Below are 25563 nucleotides of genomic sequence, written 5' to 3'. Positions count from 1 at the left end.
TGCTCTTTCGAAACGGGGGTGGAGTGGATACAAAGAAAAACTTGGGCAAGCAGGACAGTTTGTCCTGTAAAGGCACTTGCTGCCTGACCATCTGAGTCCAGTCCCCAGGCTCCACACGACGGAAGGAGAGAAGCAACTCTTGAAAGTTGTCTTCTGACCTCTACACGCATGTTGTGGAGCACATGTTTGCAAGCGACACACACAACAAATAAATAATTAGAAAAGAAAAGCTTTGCCAATATGGCAGTGCTAGTTGGACTTTTAATTTTGCAGATTATTCTAACATGCCATAGGGCAGTGATCCTACAATGGAGTCATTACCATTTCTGCCACAAGGGAAAGAAACTCGGTGAGAGGGGGTTAGAAAAAGAAGAGGAGGAGAGGAGCGGGAGGGGGAGGGAGGACGGTAGCAGAGGAAGCGAAGGGAGGAAGGCAGACAGGTGTTGGAATTGTGTGAGCGCCTCTCTGGCTGGTCGGTGATTATCGGTCACATTAGTGACTATTAGAGCGAAGCCTTGCCTTGCCCACGCTCTCTTTGACCCCGCTAATGACAGGTTGCCTGCTTCTCTTTAATTAATTTCTCCCTTCTCTGCCCCACTCCTGCTTTATTTCTCTGAAGGTCGTGGCTGCTTGTCTGATGTTGCTTGCTTTTCTGAATCTCATTCCTAATGGCTATTAAGCGATTGCCTTTGTTTCCAAGATGCATTTCATTCCCCCAGCCCTCAGAAGTGTTTGGCTGGGCTCTAACCCGAGCCGCCCTGTGATGCCCACCCGCTGGGGGTGTGCAGCGGCAGCCCCTTGGCACTAGCAAGCCGGGAGTGTGGGGCAGTGTGGCATTGAACGTGCCCGGAATCTCTTAGTACGCGGGATTGTGTGTGTCTCTCATGTTGATTGGTTGTATACAGCCTTTAATGGGAAAAGCACGACTTTAGTGACCTTTCATGTATGAAAAAAATTTAGTTAAATCTGCTTGGTGTCACTTGGGAAAGAATGTTCTCTTCTTCCTCTGGGGCTGTCTCTGGAGCTTTGCATTTCAGAATCCCTGGATTCCCAGCTTCATACCTCCCCTGGTACCAGACCCCACAGCTTCAAAAGGAGAGGAGAAAGAGACCTGGCGCTGCTGAAGACGGGACGGGGGGAGCAGTGCAAGCGCCCCCAATCTGTGCTGTGCTTTTGAGCCGGGTTTATTGGTGGTCTGGTGTTTTCTCTGTAGTGGTCTGTTCCTGTTGTCACTTGAGGTCGAGCTGGTCTTCCCTAGAGAGGCCTTGTTTTTCTAGAAAGTGCTTAATCTCTCCTCTTGATGGCCTTGGATCCCCTCTGACACCCGTGAAGCTCCAGGGGTTCCCCGGCCTCCATCCCCATTTTCTTTCTCACTGTCCTTTCAACTTTGGTAATTAAGCCTTGGGCCGACTTGGAAGGTAGTTGGAATGCGATTTAACACCAAATGAACCGACACATTACATCTCTAGTTAAGTGAGACAAATAATGCTGTTTGTTTAACTTTTGATTCTTTGAATGTGACTCATGGGATTTGTTTGTATATTTTTAAATCTTAGGGTGAACTAGCATCACCTCCCTGGAGAATAGATAGAGAATGGCCTTTCAAGGCCAAAAAAAAATTTTTTTAAATTAAAAAATGTGTTCCTTTTTTAAAAAGTAGAATTTTTCCATTTCCAGAGTCAGTTTTCCTATCGTTTTTACAAAAATCTCAGCTGTTCCCAAGCGGAGGAACCTTTTTAAGGAATAGCTGAATTAGCACTAGCCAGTTGGTCGGGGTTTAAGAGGATCAGGTGAAATGTGATCCATTACCGGGAAATTCTCTTTTTCCTGGCAGCCTGGAAAGCAGCTTAACAAACCGCGACAGAACTCGCGAGGTTAATGGTGGGAAGGGGAAAGTTCAGAAGGTGATCGGTTTCCTCGGTAAGAACTGGGAGCTCGCCTGTGTTCACAGAAAATACTTAACAACCACAAAAATTCTCTGCAGGCAACAAAAGCGGCTCGGCAAGCTTTGGGGTTTCACAATGACCGCTTTGGAATGTTCCTTCTCTTCTGAATTCCACCTGGACACAGTCTGCCTTTGCCTCAGCCTCAGCTTGGCTGTTTTTATTTTAACTGTAAAAAAAATATGGTATGATGGTACAGATGGAGATATACGGGGTCCATGTTCCCGAGTCTGTTTGGTTTTTATTATTATTATTATTATTATTATTATTATTATTATTATTATTTCAGATAAAAATAAAGAATCTCATATAGTGCCAATTAATAGCCGTGGTCAACATAGTGGGGTACGTCCCACCATGACTCCACAAAGGGGAGGTAGCTCTCCTCACTGGGGACGTTCGTTCCTCCTGCTTGTGGGAACATGGTCTGAAATCAAAGGCTCCAAAAGCACCTTCCTCTGGGGCCCGCTTTCTTTGTTGCGACCCCTGAGAGGCTGCCTAAGATCTGCAGCACCAGAAGGATTGCCTGGGAACTCAGAAGCCTTGCCATGGTGACTTCGCTGTGAAAAGGTGGTACCTGGCGGAGGACGTGGATGCTTTAATACCGCTTCTCCTTAAATCCAGGGGGGTGAAAAGGGCTGGTGAGTTTAAGTACCAGCCTGGAGAAGCTGTGACCAGATAATTGACACCCTGAGGGACTCTTCTGGAAACTGTTAGAACAAAAGACTCCAGAGAACCTTTTGGGAATCACTACTGGGCAACAGGTTCTGATCTTCCTACCCATATCCCTAGTTCCCAAGTTCACCATAATCCTTAGGGAAGGCCTTGGTGCTTTCTTACTTGGCAGGAGTACTTGATGCAGAATGATCCTGCTGGAGTCAGTGTTAGGAAGCCTCAAGTTCATGACCTTGAACTGAGTATCTATCTGCCTCGAGAGCCATCAGTATTATGGTTCCCATCTGTGAACAGCCATAGAATCTCTTGCTCCCTTTCCCAGATCCCAACTCTTCAGTGACATACCCAGACTCTTCCTCTTGCGACTAACGAAGTACCGTAGCAAATCAAGAAAATGAGTTGTATTTCGTTTCTAAGAATTGACTCTGTTTCATGGTTTTAAGGTGGCTTTTCTTCTGCCAATTTTCAGTCTGAATTGCTCTGTGATTAGAATATTATTAGGATAGTCTGCCCTCGTTCTGATGCTTCCTTGTAATGTTAGATTTCAGCTGATGTCACTCAGCTATGAGATTCTACTCTCCATCTTCATGGACATACTTCTGTGTGGGGCTATGGTGGCTTGTATTAATACTTTGTCTTAATTAGATGAGACTTTTCAAGTAATTTGCCTTGAGTTGTCTTAAGAGTTGTAAACCATACCAAGAGTTGAGGTTTTATTTACTTTGGTTTGGGGTGTGTGTGTGTGTGTGTGTGTGTGTGTGTGTGTAAAGAGAAAGAATATGAATATCTGTGAGTGTAATGTATGTGTGTCTGCAGGTCTATGTATTTGTACAAAGTTCAGAGAAGAACAGGATGTTCTATTCCCCATTATCTTATTCCATTGTCACAGGGTCTCTCATTGAACCTGGAGCTGGGCAAGCAGGCACGAAGCCCCAGTGATCCTCCTGTCTTAATCTCCCACAGTGCTGGGGTCAGAGACACCTGCGTGTTCACACCAGGTTTCTTACGTGGGTACTGGGGTCCAAACTTAGGTCCCCATGCCTGTGTATTAACACTCCAGCCCACCAAGGAATCTCTCCACCCCCTGGCTTGATTTTTGAGACAGCGTCTCACTATGTAGCTCAAGCTGGCCTGAAACTCCTTATTGAGTCAATGATAGCCTAGAACCCACGCTCCTCCTTTCTAAGCTTCCTGAGTATCGGGATTACAGTCAAGTACTACCAAGCCTGGTTGGCAATGAAGTCTTACTCTGGGTCTTTCCCTATGTGTCATGACATCCGTGACACAGATTTAATGGAGATGCCTCCTAAAAGATCATGGCTGTCCTGTATAGACTTTCCTACTTTGAGTTCCTGATACATATATGAATCTAGAACAAAAACCTGAAAGTAGATCAGAGTGTTATGATTTATTTCCTTTATCTAATATACTTAAATTTAACTAATAGGGTCCCATCCCATGAAGGAACAGGTGACCCAGCCCTGACATTTGTAAGACTCTTTGCTGTTTCCTAGTTTGGCAAAGGTCCCAGGACTTGAATCAGTCTACGGAGGAGCACCAAATAGCCCACACAGTTAGTTCTTTACCTACACTGATTCCCATCCTCCTAGCTTCCATGGTCTCCTTGAGGAGGCAGGTGTGTAAGCCTTGGACGTCCCTGAGAACCTCAGTGCCTGATATCCAGCTGTTTTGGATGCACTCTGCAGCCATCGTCTCTGCTAGGTTATCATTCTCCATCAGCACGTCATATCAGCAAATTATCATAAAACGCTTCCCTCGGTTCAGGTTTTAGGACTTGGGCGAGTGGACATAATGTTTTCACTTTGTCTATAGTTTGCCTCTGCTACCCGCCATGTCTCCAGACAGATGTGACCATTCAGTTCTGACCAAGTCTCATCCTTGGACTCTTGGCTATGGTTTCCCTGGCCTCTCTACCTGGTTGTGCAATTTCCTACTTACTTTCTACTTCAAGTACTATTACGCTGTGGTCCACTGGGAGACTGTTAAAAATGTGGTATGACGCCCCACCGCAGACAAGGAAAGACAGTGAATTTTGACACCACCTTCTGGTGAACCCCCCCATGCCCAGTACATGTAAGAAGCAATGACTCGAGTCGTTAGATCAACAGTCCCTTAGTAGCAAAGCCATTGGTCTGTCCCTTTGACAGTGCCTGGTTTGTGGTAGCTCCTCAGTAAGTACTGCAGGTACAGACAGACTAGAATCAAACTGAACAAATACGCAGTTGACAGAGGCTGCATCAGAGGAGGCATTGTGCCTACTGTCATCCTCGTGGCAGTAAAACTGACCCAAACCAGGACTTAAAAATGTGCTAGGAACCATTTGGTAGAGCTAGACCTCCTGGGCTGGGCTCTGGCCAGGTCCATGGAGGTCACAACCAATTTTAGGCAATGTGGAGCTATGTGGGCTGAGTTAGCAAGTCTGATATGAGCAAAGACAGAATCAGAAAGAGCAAGAGGGTAGGTAGGTCAGCCTAGGTGAGGCTTTCTCAGGGCATGATGAAGAATAACTTGGGACAGGCAGACTGGCATTCCAAAGGCATCCATTATCTATCTATTATGGTTTTCTATCTGACAAGTTCTAGAATTGCCTAGGAAGCAAACTTCTGGGCACATCTGTGAGGGTGTTGCTGTGGGGCACTATTCCTGGGTGTAAACAAACACCTATTCCTCCAAGCCAGGGAGCCCAACTTGGTGGACCGTGAGCTTTATTTGGGTTGCTTGTAGGAATATGGGTCAAGGGTTCCTCACAGGAGCAGAAATGACTCAAAGACAGCTGCACTGCCAAAGCCCATTGCAGCCCAGGTGACAGCTCACCAAAGCTGGAGACCTGGAGCACACTTCTGCACAGCCTGCAGGCAGTTCCGTAAGCTGGAATGCCTTTCCCAGATGGCTCTCTTGGCTTTGGTTGCTTCTGGGCACTTCAGCTGGTCTCTGATTCTCCCAGACTGGGCTTGGAAACTCTGAGACTTTTCTCAACAGTTTTTATTGCTTCTATACTGTTGGAGAAAGGGGCACCCAGTGAATCAGGTCTGTCTGTCTCGGGGACTTCCTGAAGTTGTTTTGAGTTATTTACTTCCTGTCTTAAGTTGAAAATCTTGCTTTCTTGCAGGACAGAGTGTTTAATTTTCCTCTTAAAATATCCCGTTGTTTCACCTCTTTGTAAATAAATATCTTAAAATATCCTGATGTTTAACCTCTTTTTTGTATTCTGTATCTTATAAAGAGTTTTTTTCTCTACGATGGAAGAAAAGTTAAGGAAGACACTGCTCCACGTCAGGTTTTCTCATAAAAGTTTAAGTGAGGAGGGAATAATACCCACCTTGAATAGATGCAGCTCCATTTCAAGTGCTGGAGCCTTGGGCTGAATAAAGGGGCGTGGGGGTGGGGGCTGAGCACCAGCGGTTTATCTCTCTTTGCTTCCTGTCTGTGGATACAATGTGACCAACAACCTCAACTTGTATTGCGGCTGTCTGATGAACTGTACTGTAGAAGTGTAAGCTAAGCTAACCTTCCTTCCTGAAGTTGCTTTCATCCTTTATTTTGTTGCAGCAGTGAGGACTACCACACCTCCCATTACCGCAGCACAAGCGCCAACCTTATCAGAGACAAGGTGAAATGGGAATTGAATCTGTATTATTCTGCACATCCCTTTTATGTGTTCGAACTGGGGATAGAGTAGAGAAGAGTCACTTGTGTTAATGAAATGCGGCTTTTATACATTTATTTGTTAAAAGACATGACAGCTTGGGTTGACCTTAAGGCCCTATTAGAGTAGCTAAGCTATGACATGGCTAGCTATAAAAAGACTGCTTGTCTGTGCAGACACCTCTCTTCAGACTGGTCACTATTAAGGAATGTTTGACACTAGCCATGGGGGAATTGTCTGCAAGGGAAGCCGTGCCCCAGTGCTGGCCCTTCCTTCCCATTCCCTCAGTTTTAACCAGAAGCTCTTTGGAGAGGCTTCCACGCTGGTACTGTAAATGTTCCTGCTGTTGGACATCAACTCTCTTTTACCCAGGTGGATAGACTCATGGTAGGAGGGAGAAACAGGACTAGCACCTCTTGAGATAGCACCGAAGGGCCCCAATTTCTTTTACACAGTAGTGAGATAGCGAGCTTTCTGCACTCCCTGCCCTAGAATGCTGTGTTCTGCTTCAGGAGACTCTATTGCCCTCACTCTGTCTTTGCTCCTGGCAAACTTAGCCTCCTCTGCCAAAGTCGGCGCCTAGGATCATCCAGTGTCTTCTTGCAAATTCCATCTTGCCCGCACAAGCATGGAACTCTGCAAGCAAAAGTAAGCAAAATCAAGCGTCCTGCTTATTCCATTTCCCCCACCTCTCTGTACTTGTAATGGTTTCCCTTTGTTCTCTCTCTCTCTCTCTCTCTCTCTCTCTCTCTCTCTGGAGATTTATTCTGGTTGAAACCACTGCTGCTCCAAATAAAAGCAGAAGAATGCTGGGAAGAACAAAAGCAAGTGAGAAAAAGGAAGTCCCAGTAAACCTGGACAGTGTCCCTGAGTCCCAGTAAACCCGGACAGCCTTCCATTCCCTTGTGAGTCTGAGCTGAGACAGGGGAAACCATCATGTGTGTTCTCAACTTGGCAGCTGAGTCTGGAGAAGGAGCAGCAGCTGCCTGGATGTAAGCTAGATGCCATGGCGGGTCTTGGCAGTGACATCCTCAAATTAGTATCAGAAGTCCCCTACAGCAGTTTGGTCACCTGCTTAGACCTCTGCTAACATATTGTGACATCTCAATCAATTGCAGGCTTAGAAAAGTGTATTCCACCCTAACACCACTCCCTACCCCTCAAAGTACGTACCTCCCTGCCCTCTTATGCCAAGCAAGAATGGAAACAAAGCAACATGTGGCTTTCTTCTCTTCCTGCGTGGTACTTGTTGACACTGAGAAAATCGAGTTTGAGCACCACTCAGGATAGGTAGCTTACCAAATTCAACAGATTCCAACTGTGGGCTGTAGTCCCAACCTGGGTTGAGATCCTAGCCCTGCTCCAGCCTCAGTGAGTCTCTGTGTTTCCATAGGAACGTGAAGATGTAGCTAACATCTCCCCCTGAGAGTTACTAGAAGGATGGGGTGAGACCCTATGTTCAAAGTCTCAGCACAGTGTCTCTAAAAAGCAAAAGCAAACAAAGAGTGAGGAATGAGAAGCTGGAAGAACAACAAAAACGTTGATTTGAACTGCCTCTCTCCCTGTGGGCCTGCCCTATCTGTCCCCCTCTAGTTTAAGCTCAACCGCGTTAGTCCTCTGCCCTGCGTAGCACGCCGTAAGACCCAGCTTTATTCATTTCTTGCTATTGAGATGTTTGAGATGAACCTTTAAGCCAACACAATCCGTTTTCTCTTAGATGTACTGGCTTCAGTCTTAGGGTATGTAACCACAGGAGCAGTTCTAAGTACTCCTTCCTCAGTTTTCTTCATTCATAAACCCAGGGAATGTCAGGAGGCTAATTCAGTATGGGTGATGAACCGTCAGGAGGCTGGAGACGTGTGTATAATTCCATCAGCTGTTACTGGGTCACCTTGAGAAAGTAACGTGACCTCTCTGTGTCGCCGGTTCTTCGCCTCAAACTGGCCATCCTACCATTTCCTGTCATGCAGGCTAAGTGGATTAAAACCCACAAAACGCCTAGAAAGCACTTGGCTTATAGCAGTCTAGTTAAATGTCTGATATATTCATCTGATGAGCACAGACTCAGTGTCTTAAGCAGTCATTAAAAAATCCTTTTTAAAAAGTGTTGTGTCTGCCATGAGAAGGCAGAATGTTTGAAAAGGTCAGCAGTGCGCGTATCGTCTGTTCTTGTGAAAGCAGATAGAAAACAAGTTACTCCACGGTGCCGAGTGTCGTGACTCACCTAAAGAGATCAGCAGACTTAGAGAATCGTAACTCCGAGCTTACCGTCTTTTCTCTTTTAATACTCCTCATTGAGTACCTCGTGTGTTTCCCAGGATCAGGGAGCCTGAGGAGGCTGACTTAGAATGGCAGTCCTACCGACAGTTTTTAAAAAGAAAGAGCCAGGCAGTGGTGGTGCGCATCTTTAACCCCAGCACTCGGGAGGCAGAGGCAGGTGGATCTCTGTGAGTTCGAGGCCAGCCTGGTCTACAGGAGCTAGTTCCAGGACAGGCTCCAAAGCTACAGAGAAACCCTGTCTCGAAAAACCAAAATAAATAAATAATAAATCAATAAAAATAAAAAGAGAAAGAATCTATAGTCTTACAATGTGTTGTGTGGCGGAGGGGGTCAAAGCTGTTTATGGAACAGGAGAAATTAGTATATCAATTGCAGTAGTTTTACTAATCATGACTGGATGGCTTGGGGTACTTCATAGTTTCTTCCTTCCTCTCGATGGCTGTAGCTATAATGTGAAGTCAACAGAACACGATTTCCCCTTAACTTTTGGATAAAGAAACTAAGGTTTACAAAGGACTCACCAGTCCGACTGCTGTCAGACCCAGTGAATACTAGAAGTGTTTGTTGGCTAGGGCCCTTTGTGGATATCCTGACAAGGACTCTTTCTGGTTGAAGTACAAGCTAAAACCTCAGATGTATAGAATTTTTACATTACTTGTAGGTGGAGGTGACTTATCTAGTATCTAACATCCTTCTAGATAACAAGTGATTAGCCATTGTTTTCTAAACTTACCAGGACAGAGATATATAATGTCTCTTTACAAGAAAAGACTAAAAAGAAGAAGCACGGCTTGATAAAGGGCTCAGGATTCGGTTTCAATAATTACTGTTGACTTCCGGGTCAGGTGTCATTGCTGTCCTTCCCACTTCCTCACCTCAGAAAGTTGTAGTCCGGATGCAGAGAGAGAATGTTAATGAGAAGTGCCTGGTAGGCACTCAGCCAACCCGGACTCCTTTGCTGCCCCTCTACTGCCAGAGTCCCGAGGGCTGCCTACTTTCCTCTCCCCTGTCCTAGGAGAAACTAACATCCTAGGGAAGGGAATTACATATTTTAGGAGCTGGTGGTAGGCGGCTATGAGCAGAGCTACTTTATTCAGGCAAATCACTCAAAAATAACTGTTCTGTTTAAGGAATCCTGTCATGTCATTTCAGCTGGTTATGTTTAAAACTTTATCCTATGTCCCCATAATAACAACATAAGAGACACCAAATGCCTAAAGTCGTAATAAAAGTTTCTTTCTCCCCTCCTACCCCGCCTACTTTCAAAGTCCGTCCATAATAACTAAAGGACACTGCGTGGTCTGTGTCTTTCTTTAAGGTTTCCTTCTGTCTCCTAATAGTCAAACGGGGGCTTGTGGTGGTGGCTGTCATTTGTGTTATGGAAGAGAAAAATGACCGCAAGGATTTCACAAAATCCTTCAAATTGTATCTGGTTTGTTAGTAATATATTTTAGAGGCAGGGTATCTTTAGCTTTATTAGACTATCAAGAGTCTGGCATCCCCCACCACATCTAGAAACTAGCACCAGCCATTTTAAACTTGAATAAATTCTAAAAACATGAGGGTTGTAGTAAGGAGGCCACTAGTTAGTTCCCAAACTATTAGCCCTGAAATAATCGCACAAAAATTGTATTATTTAAAGCACTACTTGGCTCATTAGCTCTAGCTTCTTATTGGCTGACTCTTGCATCTTAATTTAACCCATTTCTAGTAATCTGTGTATCACCATGAGGTTGTGGCCTACCTGCAAAGTTTCAGCGTGTCTGTCTCAGGTGGCTCCATGGCTTCTCTCTCCCAGCATTCAGTTTAGTTCCCCCCCCCAGCTCTGTTTCCCTATAGCTCTGCTATAGGCCCAAAGCAGTTCCTTTATTAACCAATGATATTCACAGCATACAGAGGGAATCCCACATCAGAAGGTTAGACTAGATGTTTCCTGAGGTCACTGTGCTACTGTCATTTTGCCAGATTTGCTGATACTCAAATCCAAAAGAGGCTTTTCCTCTGATATACCAACATTCTGGATAGCCCTTGCTAACCAGTCCCTAAGATCCCAGAGTGTTGGAATCATAAGTATGGGCATATAGTTACATAGTGTTTTTTGTCAGTCAGAATATTATATTAACCCCAAGTTCACTTTGAGGCATGTAAGGGCCAGTTCTAAAACCAAAAAATTTTAAATGCTTCTCCCTTATTTATGGTTAATCCAGAAGTAGTAGCAAAGAATAGAACAGAATTCTATGGTTGCATAGATTAGCTAACTACATAGTGCTCCAAACAATGTATTCAGAGATATATCAGTTTGTTTGTCAATTTAGAACAAAGCATTATGAAATTGTGTTTTCCTCGGCAAGATGGCTCTTCAGTTGAATAGATAAATTGCGTTGGTTATTCCTAAAGCATGTAAGCTTTTAGGCCACAGCCAAATCCTTTTGAATCAGCCAGTGCCTTTTCCATTTGGAACTGAAAAGTGACGATCTTTTTCACACAGTCGATGGTGTTCTGCGGGCATATCAGAGACAATTGCTGAGATGTTTGAATCGCTATCCAATGCAACGTTCTTCTTTTTGAAAATAAGCCTACCGAAAATTAATCACATTCATTTTTTTTTATGAACAAAAGAACATTTCAGAGATGAATAATAAGAGAAAAAGCTCAGAGAATACAGACCCAGCCGCTGATTTTGAAAAAACGGTGTTTTAAGGTCCAGATGAAGAACAGAAGGAGGGAGAACATGAGCAAGGAAGTCAGGACTGTGAGGGGTGCGCCCACCCACTGAGACAGTGGGGCTGATCTAATGGAAGCTCACCTAGGCCAGCTCGACTGGGACTGAACGAGCAACTCTCTGAATGTGGCTGACAATGAGGGCTGACTGAGAAGCAGTCAGCACCCACAGTTCAGACAGCTTAGCCAGCCTCTCACAGACTCTGTCCGTATTTTGGATAAGCATTTTGAAGATCTGTGTGGCAGTTCCCACACACAGCTGCTTGGCAGGCCTATGGGCCTTTGACTTCTGACCTCTCCAGATGTTTGTGTTGCTTGGTTTAAGTAGTAAGGCAGCACTTTGAAAGCCACCGTGTGTAACTGGCCCCTTAGCGCTAAATCCGGGGCCATGGGGCCTACAGCTTCAAGAGTAGGAGTCAAGAAAAACTGCATTTTGTTCAAGACTCAGACAGCTTAAACCAAATTCTCCCATTAGTTTCGCTGAAGTGAGATGTGAGTCTCATCTCCTGTGGGAAATCCTCGGGTCATCCCACCGACCAGCCCTGAACTTAAGATGGGTGCTCATACCCCCTCCTCAGCTGCATTCCGGCTTTAGACAGATGTTTGTACTCTGGACACTGATGATGGTTCTTCAAGGTCTTCTGACCATTTGGCAGTGCTTGCTGAAGTTGGCACCTGTCAGTAAGGGTAGACAGACACATTCAGCTTAGAAATGTAGACCTAACTCCAGCCAACGCATATTTTAGTCTTTAAAACACATCTGATTCTTGCCTTTCCCTTCTGTTCATTGAGAAACCTCAAAACAACCAAAACTGTTGGGAACTGTTTTCAAATAGCCTCAGGAACTTGCTAAAGCCTGGGTTGACTAGAAGCCCCCTCCTCTTTATGCCAAGTTCACTTCTCAAAAAGAGCTTCCCAGCCGCAGCTCTGAGCCTTTGTGCCCAGTTCCTCAGGCCCAGAACCTAGAAACACCCTCTCTCACCCGGCTCCACTTCCAGTCCGCCTTCGAATCCTACTGCTTGTCTTTGCTAACTAACGTGTTAGAGTCTCTCTGGCCCTTCATGGTCTTGCTGAAGTCCTCTTTTGGAACCCTGTGGACCTTTACAGCTGCCGTTTTAACATTTTGAGGTCACTCTTGCCTTCTCTAATCTCTGCTGCTCAGAATAATCAAGAATAAGCTTTGAAAACAAACCTAGCAGTGTAGCTAAACTGGTTTCTTTACTGAACCAGCCCAGACGCAATTTCATTCTTGGTTTCCTACTCTCCTTTGGAAAACGCAGTGGGGGCTGTCTTCCCTTATTTATTAAGAGTTTTGGGAGCCTTTCTCAGCACCCTTAGGTAATAGTGTGACTTTAAGGCACAAGGTGACCCAACTGAGCGCTCAAGGTAAAGATAACATTCCGGAGATAAGAAAACCCTCCGGACTTGCTCCCTACTTCTCTGCTGGGCCAGGATTTCCTTTGAGCTTCTTCCTGCTAGGGAATGGGACAAAGGAACTCCAGCAAGGTTCCTTTTCACTTCCAGGACTTCCTTCTTCTGCCGGAGCTGACTGCCACTTACTTGGGCCTCTGCTTGGGTTGTAGCTGGGGTGTACGAGACAGACTAGAAATGCTATTACTTGCTTGGGTGGCTTTCTGGTGTCTGCCCCTAAAGAGGGCTAACGCATTTTTAAGCTACTATTTTATTTTTATTAACTCCCGTGTCCCCCCATACATCTTTAGCATGCTGTGTTCACTACATATGTACTGTCCACTGTATCAGAAGTGAAAGACTGGCCTGCTTGTTAAGGAATGGGTTAAGAATACAGAAGCCTCGTCCTCCGTCTTGGGAAGAAATATTTGTTCATTTTTATTAAATTAAATGGCATTATAGAGTTGTGACGGCGTGCTGATTGCTTGTTCTCGGGATGATTTCATCTGTTATCAAATTTTTCATTTATTTCATTGCAAAATACATTTTACTTGAGGTGTACTGTTTTTACTGTTTTAGGGATGTAATTCATGGCATCAAATGCAGCATGGTTCAGCTGTCTCCACTAGTCCTTGAGTGTTTTTGTCACCGCCTCACCGAAAGCCAATATCCACTAAATGATCACGCCTTAGCCCTGTCCCCTCCATGCCTGGGCTCTGTTCTATGCTCTGTCTGCAGAAAATGCACGTGTTCTGGACACTGCACATAAAGGACTCATGCGGTGTCTGTCCCGTTCGTGTCTGGCTTACTTTACCAACTGTAATTACTTCAAAGTTCATCCAAGTTCTAGCAGGTGTCAGCGTTTCCTTCCTTTTAATGACCGAGTGACATTTTATGGTGTACCTACACCAGACTTTTGTTTGTGCACTCATCTGTTGATGGACACTTGAGTATTTCCACCTGTAGGCAATTGGGGATAAATCTGTGTTGAATATTTGGTATGCAAATATATGTTCATGCCCCTACTTGTAGTTCTTTTGGCTTTATATCTAAAGGTGGAATTATTAGAGCTTATAGTTCCTCTGTATTTGATTTTTGAGAACCCGCAAGCCATTCTTCATGTCACATCACTATACATACCATGCGTAGGTTTCCAACTTCCGTACTTTTGCCAATACTTATTTTCCTTTTTTTTTTTAATTGCAGCTATCCTTCTAAATGTGAACTGGTATCTCAGTGCAGTTACTTTAATTTCTTTTCTCTGTGTGTGTGTGTGAAAGTGAGAGAGAGGGAAGGAGGGAAGAAAAGAGGAAGGGAGGAGGGAGGAAGAGGTGGGCATGCATGTGCCACAGTGTATATATGGAGGCTGGAGGAAACCTCGGGTATAGGACTTTACCTTCCACCTTAGAGGAAGAGTTTTGTTGTTGCCCTTGCGGCCTGGGCAAGCTGGCCTATAAACAGGGAGTCTCCTGTCTGCACTTCCTCTCTGGCCACAGGAGCACTGGGATTACAGGCATGGGCTACTGCATCTGGCACTCTGGGCTTGAGATACCTAAAATGTGGGGCTTCGCACTGGCATAATTTGTGTACTTTACCCACTGAGCCATCTTCTGCAACATGAATAATAAAAACCCAGAGAAAGGTGGGGTTGAAGCTGAAGATCAGAAAAGCAAAGCAACCAGCCACTAGAAAGATCTTCGCTCTACCAAGACTCAAAGGGGTAATTCTGCGATGCTCTCCGCCAACCTCAGACTCCACGCTCCACTGAGTTCCTGTCTCTTCCCCTTTATATTCCTCTCTCCGCCCAGCCATATCTCTTCTCTCTCCACCTCTCATGTGCTGGGTTTAAAGGCTTGTGATCCCAAGTGCTGGGATCACCTTTGTGTGAGCTCTTGTTTCTCTTTCAGACAGATTCAAGCCTGCATAGCCTAGGGTGGCCTTGAATTTACAGAAATCCATCTGCCTCTGTCTCCCGAGTCCTGGGATTAAAGGTGTGCGCCACCACTGCCTGGCCTGTAGGACCGACAAGTATGGCTGCTTTGCTCTCTGATCTTCAGGCAAGCTTTATTTATTAAAACACAAATAATATACCGCTATAATCTTCCCAGCCCCCAGATTTTCAAACACTAATGCATTTCTTTCTGTGAAGTTGGAACAGCAGCTCTGAGATTCAAGAGCTGAGATCTAACAATCAGCTTTGGGATCAAACCCCAGTTGAGAGTCACCTCCCTGTGGGGACGTGTCTTAGGCGTGTTGTTCACGAATGTTTCCTGATCCCTGGAACAGTGACTGACCTTAGTAAGAAGTTAAAATCTGTTGAATGCATGAACTCCAGCCCACCACTCCCTGCCTATGTAAGCTGACTTAAGTTAATAACCTCAGTTGTCTTCAAAATAGTGCTGTCTTCCAAAGCCATATGAGGATTACATATGCAAAACCAGCCAGAGTTACTTGGGGCTAAGCAAGTCCACGGTGAGCAAGGGTCTTCAGCATAGTGCAGTTCCGAAAGACACTCAGTGTGCTAGTTCAGGAAACCGGGTGGCTTTCATGCAAAGCTCGGGCTTTGTCGAAGGAAGGAAGGGGAAATACTACAAAAATCCATTAAGCCAAGTGCATCCTGGAGCCAGTGCTCTCCTTGGCATCAGAACTGGAGGAAGTGCTGAGTGAAGGGATTCAGGAAACTGGTCTCAACTTCTCAGTTGCCTGGCCAGCAGGCTCTTAACCAGAATGGACACAGTGAGGTTGCTGAATGAAGGATGCTAAGTCAAGATTAATGAGTGACTAGTGACGATGGTGGGCCCATGGGTATAGCTACCACTTTATTACTGGGAAAATTAGCTTCTTCTAACCCTAAATGTTAGTGCAATGCTAATGTTTCAGGGATAAAATAAAGTTAACATCAAGAAGGCAAGGCTCTGTTTTCCACTCCGCTCAGAGAGTGATGTAAAATGCATCTATCCAGGTGCAGAAATGTAGATTCTGGGGTACTCAGTACCAACCAAGACTAAGTCCTATTCTAATCCACTACGTATCCAGTGAATGGAAGTTGGATGGTCTGGAATAGATTCTTTGAGAAGGAAGATAATGCTTTTATCCCCAGTTTCTCTGTCTCGTCAACTTGGAAGAACCTGCTGAGTCATCTATGATTCCAGAGGCTCGGTCACCTGTGTTGTATTTCTCTGCAAAGGTTTCATGGGATAGATAAAAGTCCAGCAGGGTCTCCTCTCTACTCACTGTATTCTTTCAGAAGCGCCATGGTCACTGTGAGTGGTTGGCGTCATACTGTGTACCCGGATCAGTGTCCAACAGTAACTGCTAGAGATGAAAATGTCTGTGAGTACTCAGTGAGGGTAGCAAAGAGGGAAGTCAGGATCCAGCTGGGTCCCAGGTCCTAAGTCCCAGAGATGAAATAGATTATCAGAGAATGTAGGGTATAAGTTTTAGGGTTATGCCTTAGGGGGAAGGGAGAGGGAAGGGATGAAGTTGCAAGGAAGCAATGTTGGTCATAAACAGACATTATTAAAGATTTGTTTATTTAATATGTATACAGTGTTCTGCCTACACGTGTCCCTGCAGCTCAGAAGAGGGTACCGGATCTCAATTTAGGTGATTGCGAGCCACCATGTGGTTACTGGGAATTGAACTCAGGACCTCTGAAAGAGCAGTCAATGCTCTTAACCACTGACTGAGCCATCTCTGCAGCCCCCCATTAAGAAAAACATCCTAAGGATCCATTGTCTTGCCAGAGATGCTCCCTGAAGCCTCTGCCAACTTCCCAGTGCCAAGATGGTCTCCTTTTGAGGTCCTGTGGACTCCTGGTTCTTGATCTAAAGAGTGTTGAGACCTACCGCGATCCCTGGAGCAAGTGGAAGTCTGTGTGGGTGGGTGAACTGACCCAGTGGGAGCTCAAGACTTGTTAACTCTCCAGACCCTCACTTCTCCAAGTGAGCTAGGAAGATGGGAACTTCAGCGTCAGGCTCTGTGTGCCTAGGGGGTTTTGCTTTGGCTGTTCAAGCCACTGCAGGCCACTAGACTTCCACTGGCCAGCAAGTGTGAAAGGGCATGCTTGAGTAACCTGTTTCCTCTTCCTTTGATGGAAGACTCAGAGCCTTTGTAGCTGAGCAAACCCCATAATTACAGTCCTGCGGGAAGGCTTCTGTAAACAGTGGCTTGAGTTGAAAAGACCCGCTCCAGTGCTAGGAGAAATCACAAAAACCTCCGTCTGTCTGGTTAGCCGACCCTCTGTTTTGAAGTCTAAACTCAGATGGCAGAGTACAGGTTAACCGTGTCTTTCCCTGACCTGTCAGATACCGTAGGGGCTAGTACACATTGAGCAGCAGTGGAGGTAACTTCAGTGGGCGTTTATGGGCTCGGCAATTCTTTCCTTCCCCGCATTATCCTTGTGTGTATAAATTTATAATCCCTCAAGTTTAAGTAGCTTAAAGTAAATGCTTCTCTTTTAAATGATTGTTTTACCTTTCCACGGTGTTCTCTTCCTCATGTGTTGTCAAAACTAGACACCCCTGTCCTTATATCTGAGTCGAAATGTCAACGGTTCCTATAGAAGGACTAATTCCTTCCCTTTTCACCGTAATTCTGTCCTTACATTTCTGTCTTCTTGTTTAATCCATGCTCACAAGCCTCTCTTAGTTCCCTGGTAGCAATAGACAGGATCTTTTATTTACTTTTATTCTTAGGACCGTTCTCCCTTCTTGAATGCCTGGTGAGAGACTCAGGGAGTGAGCCTCACAGGTCCATAGGAGAAAGCATGGTGAGTGTCATGAACCACACACGGTAGCTTAGAAGAGTCTTCCCCTGCAAAAGCTCTTGCACGGCTGCCAGCTGTCGGCTGTTCCTGGGCATACTGTATGGCTTGGATCTCCACACCACAGCCCTTTCCGGTTCTGGCTTGTCACCATGTCTTTGGTTTACCTGGAAGACCCATGGGACTAAAGGAGCTCTAACACCCAACAGCCTTCTAGGATGGTGAAAATGAAGCTGATGACAATAACCCAAACCAGGGCCAGAGCAATTTTCATTGACTTCATGGCTTCTTTGGACTTCCTATATATTGCCTGAAAAATGTATTCAGTCAGTTGTTTATCTGTTCCCTTAAGACGTTAATGATTTGATTATGTGTACCAGGCAATGAGATAAAGGACAATATTTTCAGCAATTATCCCCAGACGTACCTCTGTGGTGGCTTAAAAGAAAATGTCCCTAAAAGGGAATAGCTCTATTATAGAGGTATGGGTTTGTTGCAGGAGGCATGGCCTTGTTGGAGGAAGTGTGTCACTGTGGGGCGGACTTTGAGGTCTCTCTTGCTCAAGCTTTGCTCAGGGTGACACCTGGGTCACTTCCTGTTGCCTGAGCATCAAAGATGTAGAACTCCCAGTTCCTTCTCCTGCACCATGTCTGCCTGCATTGCTGCCATGTCCCACCACGATGATAATGGACTGAACCTCTGAACTGTAAGCCACCCAATTAAATGGTTTTGTTTGTTTGTTTGTTTGTTTATAAGAGTAGCTGTGGTCATGGTGCCTCTTCATAGCAATAGAAACCTACCTAAGAAAACCTCCTTTATCATCATCACCATCATCATCATCATCAGCTTGTTAGCATAATATTCATTCATTCAGCAAATATAGTGTCATACCTACTATCTGCCACATCTGTGCCAGGTGCTGTGTGGAAAGTAAGACAAGCAGAATCCCTGCTGTCAAAGAGCTCACTCTTTAGTGGGGGAAATACATAAATATATGGCAGTAATAAAAATGTTAATTCCTCTACTAGGGAAAGCATATATATATATATATATATAATATTAGTTTGATCTATCAAAATATCAGTCTCACATGAATCAATCTAGTAGTTCCTGTTTACTGACAACACACACATGCTAGACCTAGGGATATACGCTTTATAAATTCACTGATAATTTCCCCAAGAACCCTGCAGGGTTTTTATCATTTCCAATCTATAGATGAGAAAACGGGCACAGAATTTGGATGCCCTTTCGCAGGCCATGAGAACAAGGCGGCAGAAGTCAGAGCAGCACCGCACATTAGGGACCAGGCTGTTGGAAGGGAGCAGAGGAAGCTGGAAGAGCACACTGCCCACCTGTGCTGGGATGTCACTGTTGAAATGAAGCCTGTCTCCCAGAAGTATTGTGTTGCTTGTATTTCAGAGTCTGGTATCAGATAGACAGAGCTCTGCGTTCACCATGTGGTCTACCCATATGTTTGCCCTTGCGTCCCTTGCTTTTGAAGTCCCTCTAATGGTTTTAATTCCTCATTACTGTATAAAGAGGATTTAATTTTTGGCATCCGGATATGCTATGCGTGGTTCTTGGATGCTAGTAGAGTAGAAGGCTGGGAGAACTGCCAGGGGTGAGGGGTGAGGAAAAAGTGTATATGGCAGGTTTCCCCAGTAGGGTGAAGGGGACATACGCTTCTAAAGATATTTAGACTGTTTGCAGACAGTGATCCTTCCCAGATCACCTGCTTGTCTATTCAGAGTCCCAGGTGATAGGGCATCTGTCCCTAAGAGCCCACCCAACCTGGCCCGAGGCAGGTCAACCAGTAGGTTGGCTTGTGCCGTGTGGCTTATGTGCCACCCAGAAGAAGAGTTGAGTCCTCTCTTAGGCCTAGGAAGTGATTTAATTCCAGGCTTAGATTGCCATTCAAGGCTTGCCTTCAAGTCCTATGGGAAGGGATTAGTCTCAAGGAATGAGAAAGAGGAAAAAGGACCTCCAGGGACTGGGATAGGGCTCAGAAGTGAGGTCACATGGCCCATGGGAAGAAAAGAGCATTCAGTCCCCACCCTTGAGCTGCTTGGCCCCAGCTCCACCACTGTCTCTTCATTGGCAGTGATCAACCTTCCCAAAGCTACAACCCTTTAATACTGTTCCTCATGCTGTGGTGACCCCCAGGTGTAAAATTATTGCATCAAACTTCATATCTGTAATTTTGATACTGTCATGAATTGTAATGTAAATATCTGATACGCAGGATATCTGATATGTGACCCCCAATGAGTTGCTACTCATGCATTTTGAACCCATTGTCCTAAGGCATCATGCCTTGTTCATAGTAGGCCACGGGACTTATCCAGCGTGAGTAGATTAGTTGCTTGTCACATATAAGTTAAAACACAAGTTCCTAAGCAGGTAAGGCAAAATTGCAACCTTAAGCAAAAGAAAGTGGATGAGAGAAGTAAGTGCCTGTGTAGAACAGTGACGCGCCTCCTGTAGCATTAGAAGGACTGTCCCTGCACCCAGACCTCTGGCCATGCCTCCCGTCCACAGTAACAGTCGTCTTCAGGTTAGGCTCATGCTGCAAACAGCCTGAAGACACGACACAAGCAGTCTCACACCTGTCCTTAGGAAAGCAAGTCCACGCACGAGTCACCCTGACATGCTTATGCTATGGAGACAGATCTGTTGGCAGTCAATAAGGGAAGCTTGAGACTTGGGGAAGAGATAAGGTTGAATCTACAAATTTGGGAGTGTTTGTGCTGTCGTTCTGACTGATGGATGGGTTTTAAAAAAACATACAAGGTAGTTTCCAAGCTTTGGATTCCCAGAAGGTTCTCCAGGCCCTATCAGTGAAGAGACAGTTGTCAAATAAAATACTCTAGATCAGTCCTTCAGTGACTTGCCTCCCAGCTGAGTTCCTGAGAGGCTAACTTGTCTCCCCAGTTCTTTCTTTTATCTAACATGAAAGCCAGGTAGGGGTTAGCTGGGGGTACCCACTGGCACCCAATCCTAATGACCTGGCCTGCATTTCCACTTGCCACTTAGTGCTGCACGGCCCGCCCCCTTGTCTTGCTCAGCGTGGCATATCCATGCTGTCTCATTCAATAGCTTATTAGCCCATGAGGTGTACCTTCCTCCCATGATTAATTCAGAGTCCTGCTGGGAATTGAGATAAAGCACCTGCCTCTTTGGCTGTGGGGTCTTTTGGGAGCTCTATAAATTTGCATCTCGGGTGTATGAAGGAAAGACGAGGGAGAATGGAATTCTCCCCGATTATAACCCATCTCCTGTGGGCTTTCAGGCGCAGCTTGCCTCACAGTTTTTCTCCCACAGTTAAGGCTAAATCATTTGACCTCGACTGAGGAATTTTAAATATTTTAAAGAGTCCGTTTCCTCCCCTAAATTTAGATGGAACTCTAGGAGATTGCCATTTTGCAAAAGCAAACCAGCTGACTCTCCGCAGCATCATACCGTTCCGTTTGCGAAGAGCTAAGGATGGAGGCCCTGGGGATGAAAGTGGAAGACATTTTAGGCACGCTTTGAATAGCTCGCCAGTGATCTCTCAAATATCTTAGTTCAGATCACCCACACACCACCTCAAAAACACACCGCAGTGATTGATGGTTGGTTGTTCTTTATTTGGGATGTTACACAGTCAGTATCAAGATCCTCCAAGATGTTCTCATCTTCCTCAAACCAGCCATTCTTCAACTGTGGCGGGGGTGTGGGGTGAGGAGTATATAAGCAGCTTCCTCCTCCTCCTCGCCTCCCCTCAGTTTTTTGTTTTGTTTTTAAAGACAGGATCCTCGCTTCGAGGCTAGCCTGGAACTTGATAGATAGGGCAGGCTATCTCAGTGGCGATCTCCCTTCTTCTCTATGCACTGCCAGGCTCGCCCTCTCTTCATCCTCATCTTTACTATCTAATTAGGTCACGCCCCTCCCCCTGAGATCCTTATGACTGGAGGATGAAGGACCACACACTGACTGTGCACACCTGTACTATACCAGACTCTGCACCGAGTATTTATGTTTGCCATATCCTCCAGTTATCAACAATAACCATAAGGTCAGAATTACTGTCTTGTTTTTATGAGGACGTCTGAGGCTCAGAACCATGCTCCCAGTGGCTTCTCTTTTCTGGGCAGGGAAACCCTCTGAGTCAAATCATCTATCTGCCGAGGAAGAAGGCGCAGATGAGGGGGTGTGCTACTGCCCAGGTGGTAGATGGGGGGACATTTGAGACACATCTATCTCTGCCTCACTGGGTGACACTGGCTTCTGTTTCTCAGCAAGGAAGCAAGGGCAACAGCAGGGCACCTCCTGGGCGGGGGCTGTGTAATTTCTGCTCAGCTAGCGCACAGGCTGCGGTGCACCATAACATTTATCTCTGAGCGACCTGTCGGAGAAAGTGGAGCCATTAATGAGCAATCAGAGAGTGGTCTAAAGCCAGAGTCCCAGCCGAGAGTGGCTTGGCAATGAGCAGCTTGTCTAAGGACACTTTTCCTGTCACCTTTGGGAGCGTGCCCAGACAGATGATAAAACACCCCGCAACGCGGGACAGCCTCTCCCACCAGCCCCACATGGAGACAATCGGTGATGAAAAAGCTCACCTGAAGGGCCCTTGCAAACCATTCATTGAGCCTGAAAAGCAAGCTGAGTTGATAAGGTCTCGAGTATGTTGAGAGTATACAGCAAACACCTGCCTTCTCCTTGTGCCCACTCATTTCGTCCTCCAAGTGACCCTGACAGGCCTTGTGCTATCCTCAATGTGAAGATGCAGCCAGAGAGGACCTAGAGGGAGGAAGCTGGTGGAGCTGACTAGCAGATTTTGTTACTGGGGATCAAACCCAGGGCTGGACATGGGCAGCGTGCTGAGCGCAGGCTCCACCACCGAGCTCACCCCAGCTTCAGCCTAGGCTCTCTGATTCCTCTGTTATCTTAATCACAGACAGGGAGGAGGAAGAGAAGAGAGCTGTGCAAGAATGGAAGGAGCAGCTCTGCCCTGTGGCGTCTCCAGTCATTAACTGAATCCCAGCATTTGCTGAGTCACTTTCATTCCCTGCTGAGGTCTGAAATAAATTTCAGAAGATGGCCACGTGTAGTGTGCCTCAGGATCCATAGAACCTGCCTCTCTGTGTCTGGTGGGACAGTGACCTCTTTTCTTTTCATTTCTCTTCTTTTCTTTTTTTTTTAAAAACAATCTTTTTTCATTTTACATACCAATCCCAGTTCCCACTCTCTCCCCTTTCTTCCCCTCTTGCCCCCGTCCACTCCCCAGAGAGGGTAAGGCACATTGCTTCGGGGAAGGTCCAAGACCCTTTCTACTATATCTAGGCTGAGCAAGGTACCCTTCCAAAGAGAGTGGGTTTCAAAAAAGCCAGTACAAGCAGTAGGGATAAATCCTGGTGCCACTGCCAGTGGCCCCGCAGTCTGCCCCAGCCATACAACTGTTACCCACATTCAGAGAGTCCTATGCTGGTTCCTTCCCTGCCCGGCTGGAGTTGGTGGGCTGCCATTAGCCCAGGTAATCTGTTTCAGTGGGCGAACCCACCATGGTCTTGACCTCTTTGCTCATATTCTCACTCCTCCCTCTCTTCAACTGGACTTTGGGAGCTCAGTCCAGTGCTCCGCTGCAGGTCTCTATCTGTTTCCATCAACTGCTGGATGAAGGTTCTATAGTGACCTTTATAATATTCATCAATCTGACTACAGGGCAAGGCCTGTTTGGACACCCTGTCCTCTATTCCTTAGGGTCTTAGCTGAGGTCATCCTTGTGGAATTCTGGGATTTTCTCTAGTGCCAGGTTTCTTGCTAGCCCTGTAATGGCTCCCTCAATCAAGATATCTCTTTCCTTTCTCTCATCTCTGCCCTTCCTCCAACTCAACTATCCTGTTCCCTCAAGTTCTCCTCAACCCTCCCCTTCTCCCCTTCTCCTCCCCTTCTGCCCTGTCTTCTACCCTACCCTCATGCTCCCAGTTTTGTCAGATCTTTTGTATTTCTCCTTTCCAGGTGGAGCTGTATATGTTTTTCTTAGGGTTTACCTTGCTATTTAGCTTTTCTAGGGTCAGGGACTATAGGCTCCTTATCCTTTGCTTTATAGCTAGTATCCACGTATGAGTGAGTACATACCATGTTCATCTTTAAAAATATGGAACACTTCACAAATTTGCATGTCATCCTTGCAAAGGGGCCGTGCTAATCTTCTCTGTATCATTCCAATTTTAGTATATTGCTGCTGGAGCGAGTACCATGACCTCTTTTTTAAATTAATTATTTGATCAACAAGTAAAATTATATATATTTGATTATATACCATCATATATGTGAAATGCTTACATCTAGCTAATTATCACATCTGTCACCCTCATAATCACCATTTTCGTAGCAAGAAAACTACTGAAACTGTTAGGAATTTCAGGTGTGTTCTCCATTACTACTGACCACCATGCACTGCAGCAGACCTGTGGAACTGAGTTCTCCTATCTAACTGAAGCTTTGCATCCCTTGGCTGTCACCTCCCGATTCAGAAGTCCTGACGCTTCTGTAAGACTTTGGGATCCTCAGATGACCTCCCATCACCCTCAAAACAAAGCATGAAATTTTATCCTAATACAGAATAAAAAACGATATTGTACTTTCTATTCTGGGCTCTCTGGACAACAATCAATGGAAAGCTCAATGATTATCAGTATCTCCCACCCAGTGGAAGTCATACCGGCACCTGTATGGCTTCTGACACAAGAAATAAACAATGGGCATCGAACCATACACCATCTTTAAAATGACATGCTATGTCCTGGGCACTATAGGAAGATTTTTTTTCTCCATTCTATGCTTTTCTACTTTTAAAAATTAAATTGTGGGGCTGCAGTCATCAGCAGAGAAGAGCACTGGCTCCTGTTCCAGAGGACCCAGCTTCAATTCCCAACATAAACAGAGTGGATTTCCACTGTCCCCGTGGATCCAACATCCTCTTCTGGCGTCCTCGGGCACTGTGCTCACATGGTACACATGCATGGACACAGATGGACACGCAGATAAAACATCCACATGCATAAATAAAATGAAAAGCTTTAAACTTTATTTACCTTTATAATATAAAAGAGCATACACTAAGAAGAATGCCTGATACACTGTGGTGAATCTGAGATTAATCACTTATGTGCCCCATACTCTGTTGCTCATAAAAGAGTCTATTGTAGGCAATGGAAATGTAAGGAGATGTAACTGGTACCGATTAGATGCCTTCCAACCAAATATAAGTAAGCAAGACAAACACATTAGCTTTCTGCATCAGTAGATCCATCCAATCATGGAGGAGGATGCGGTCAGATCAATAATAAGTGCTCTTGTTTGAGCACACACATCCCCTGAAACAATACAGCTATTTACATAACTTTTACATTATATATAACATATGGGTGACTTGAAGTACGCAGGAGGATGTTCATGGGATATGTGCAGACGTGATGCTGTTTCATGAGCTACTTGAACAGCATCAGCCTTTGGGATCTGCAGAGGTCTGGAAGACAGCCCGCTAGGGTTACTAAGAGATGAGACTATCTTTATCTGTGATCAACCTGGGATGGTCCTGCTTTCCCTTCCCACTGTCCTTGCTGGCACGCTGAGATTTTTGGATCTTTTCTTCATGACTCCTGGATTTGACTCATTCAAGGGCTGCCATGGAGTGGATCTGTCGGCCCCTGTAGCCCATTTGTGGTCCCTACTCTGTGTTTTGAAATCCTAGCTCTCTGCTTTTGTTTTCTTTCCCTTTAAAAAGTCATTGAAGTCCGGAGTGTTGGCAGTGACCTTTGGAAATGTTTTTACAGCTCACAGAGACTTCCTGACATGTTTTATTAGCTCTTGGTGGTAACTAATAAAGTGAGCTCGAACAAAACCGCCTCCTGGAGAACCACTCGCCAGACTTATCAGGAAGGAGGCCTGATGACAGGACTCAGGGCTACTGCTCTCAGCAGACCGGCTGAGGAAGGAGGGCATCCCTTCAGGGGACACAGTGACCAGCTCATTCTGAGAGAAGCTCCAGTGTAGAAAGTCCCTCGCCCCTGCCGAGCAGAGGCACCACTTCTGGAGGAATCAGCGAACCAAGTATT

General features: G+C 45.6%; 1 protein-coding gene and 1 non-coding gene across 5 annotated transcripts in view; one reads left to right on the top strand and one right to left on the bottom strand.

Moving 5' to 3' along the window:
• Nucleotides 1-25563, top strand: part of Mob3b (MOB kinase activator 3B) — a 166657-nt gene that overhangs the window by 89304 nt on the left and 51790 nt on the right. The gene's annotated exons all lie outside the window — the stretch shown is intronic.
• Nucleotides 23595-23699, bottom strand: LOC126503687 (U6 spliceosomal RNA). The gene has a single exon (XR_007592363.1). It is a non-coding gene; the product is annotated as a U6 spliceosomal RNA (small nuclear RNA).

This window comes from Alexandromys fortis, unplaced genomic scaffold (genome assembly GCF_014885135.2).
Source record: "Alexandromys fortis isolate MF-2015 unplaced genomic scaffold, M_Fortis_MF-2015_v1.1 scaffold_2_26212498_36691700, whole genome shotgun sequence".
NCBI lineage: Eukaryota > Metazoa > Chordata > Mammalia > Rodentia > Cricetidae > Alexandromys > Alexandromys fortis.
This window is presented reverse-complemented; position numbering and strand designations above follow the sequence as displayed.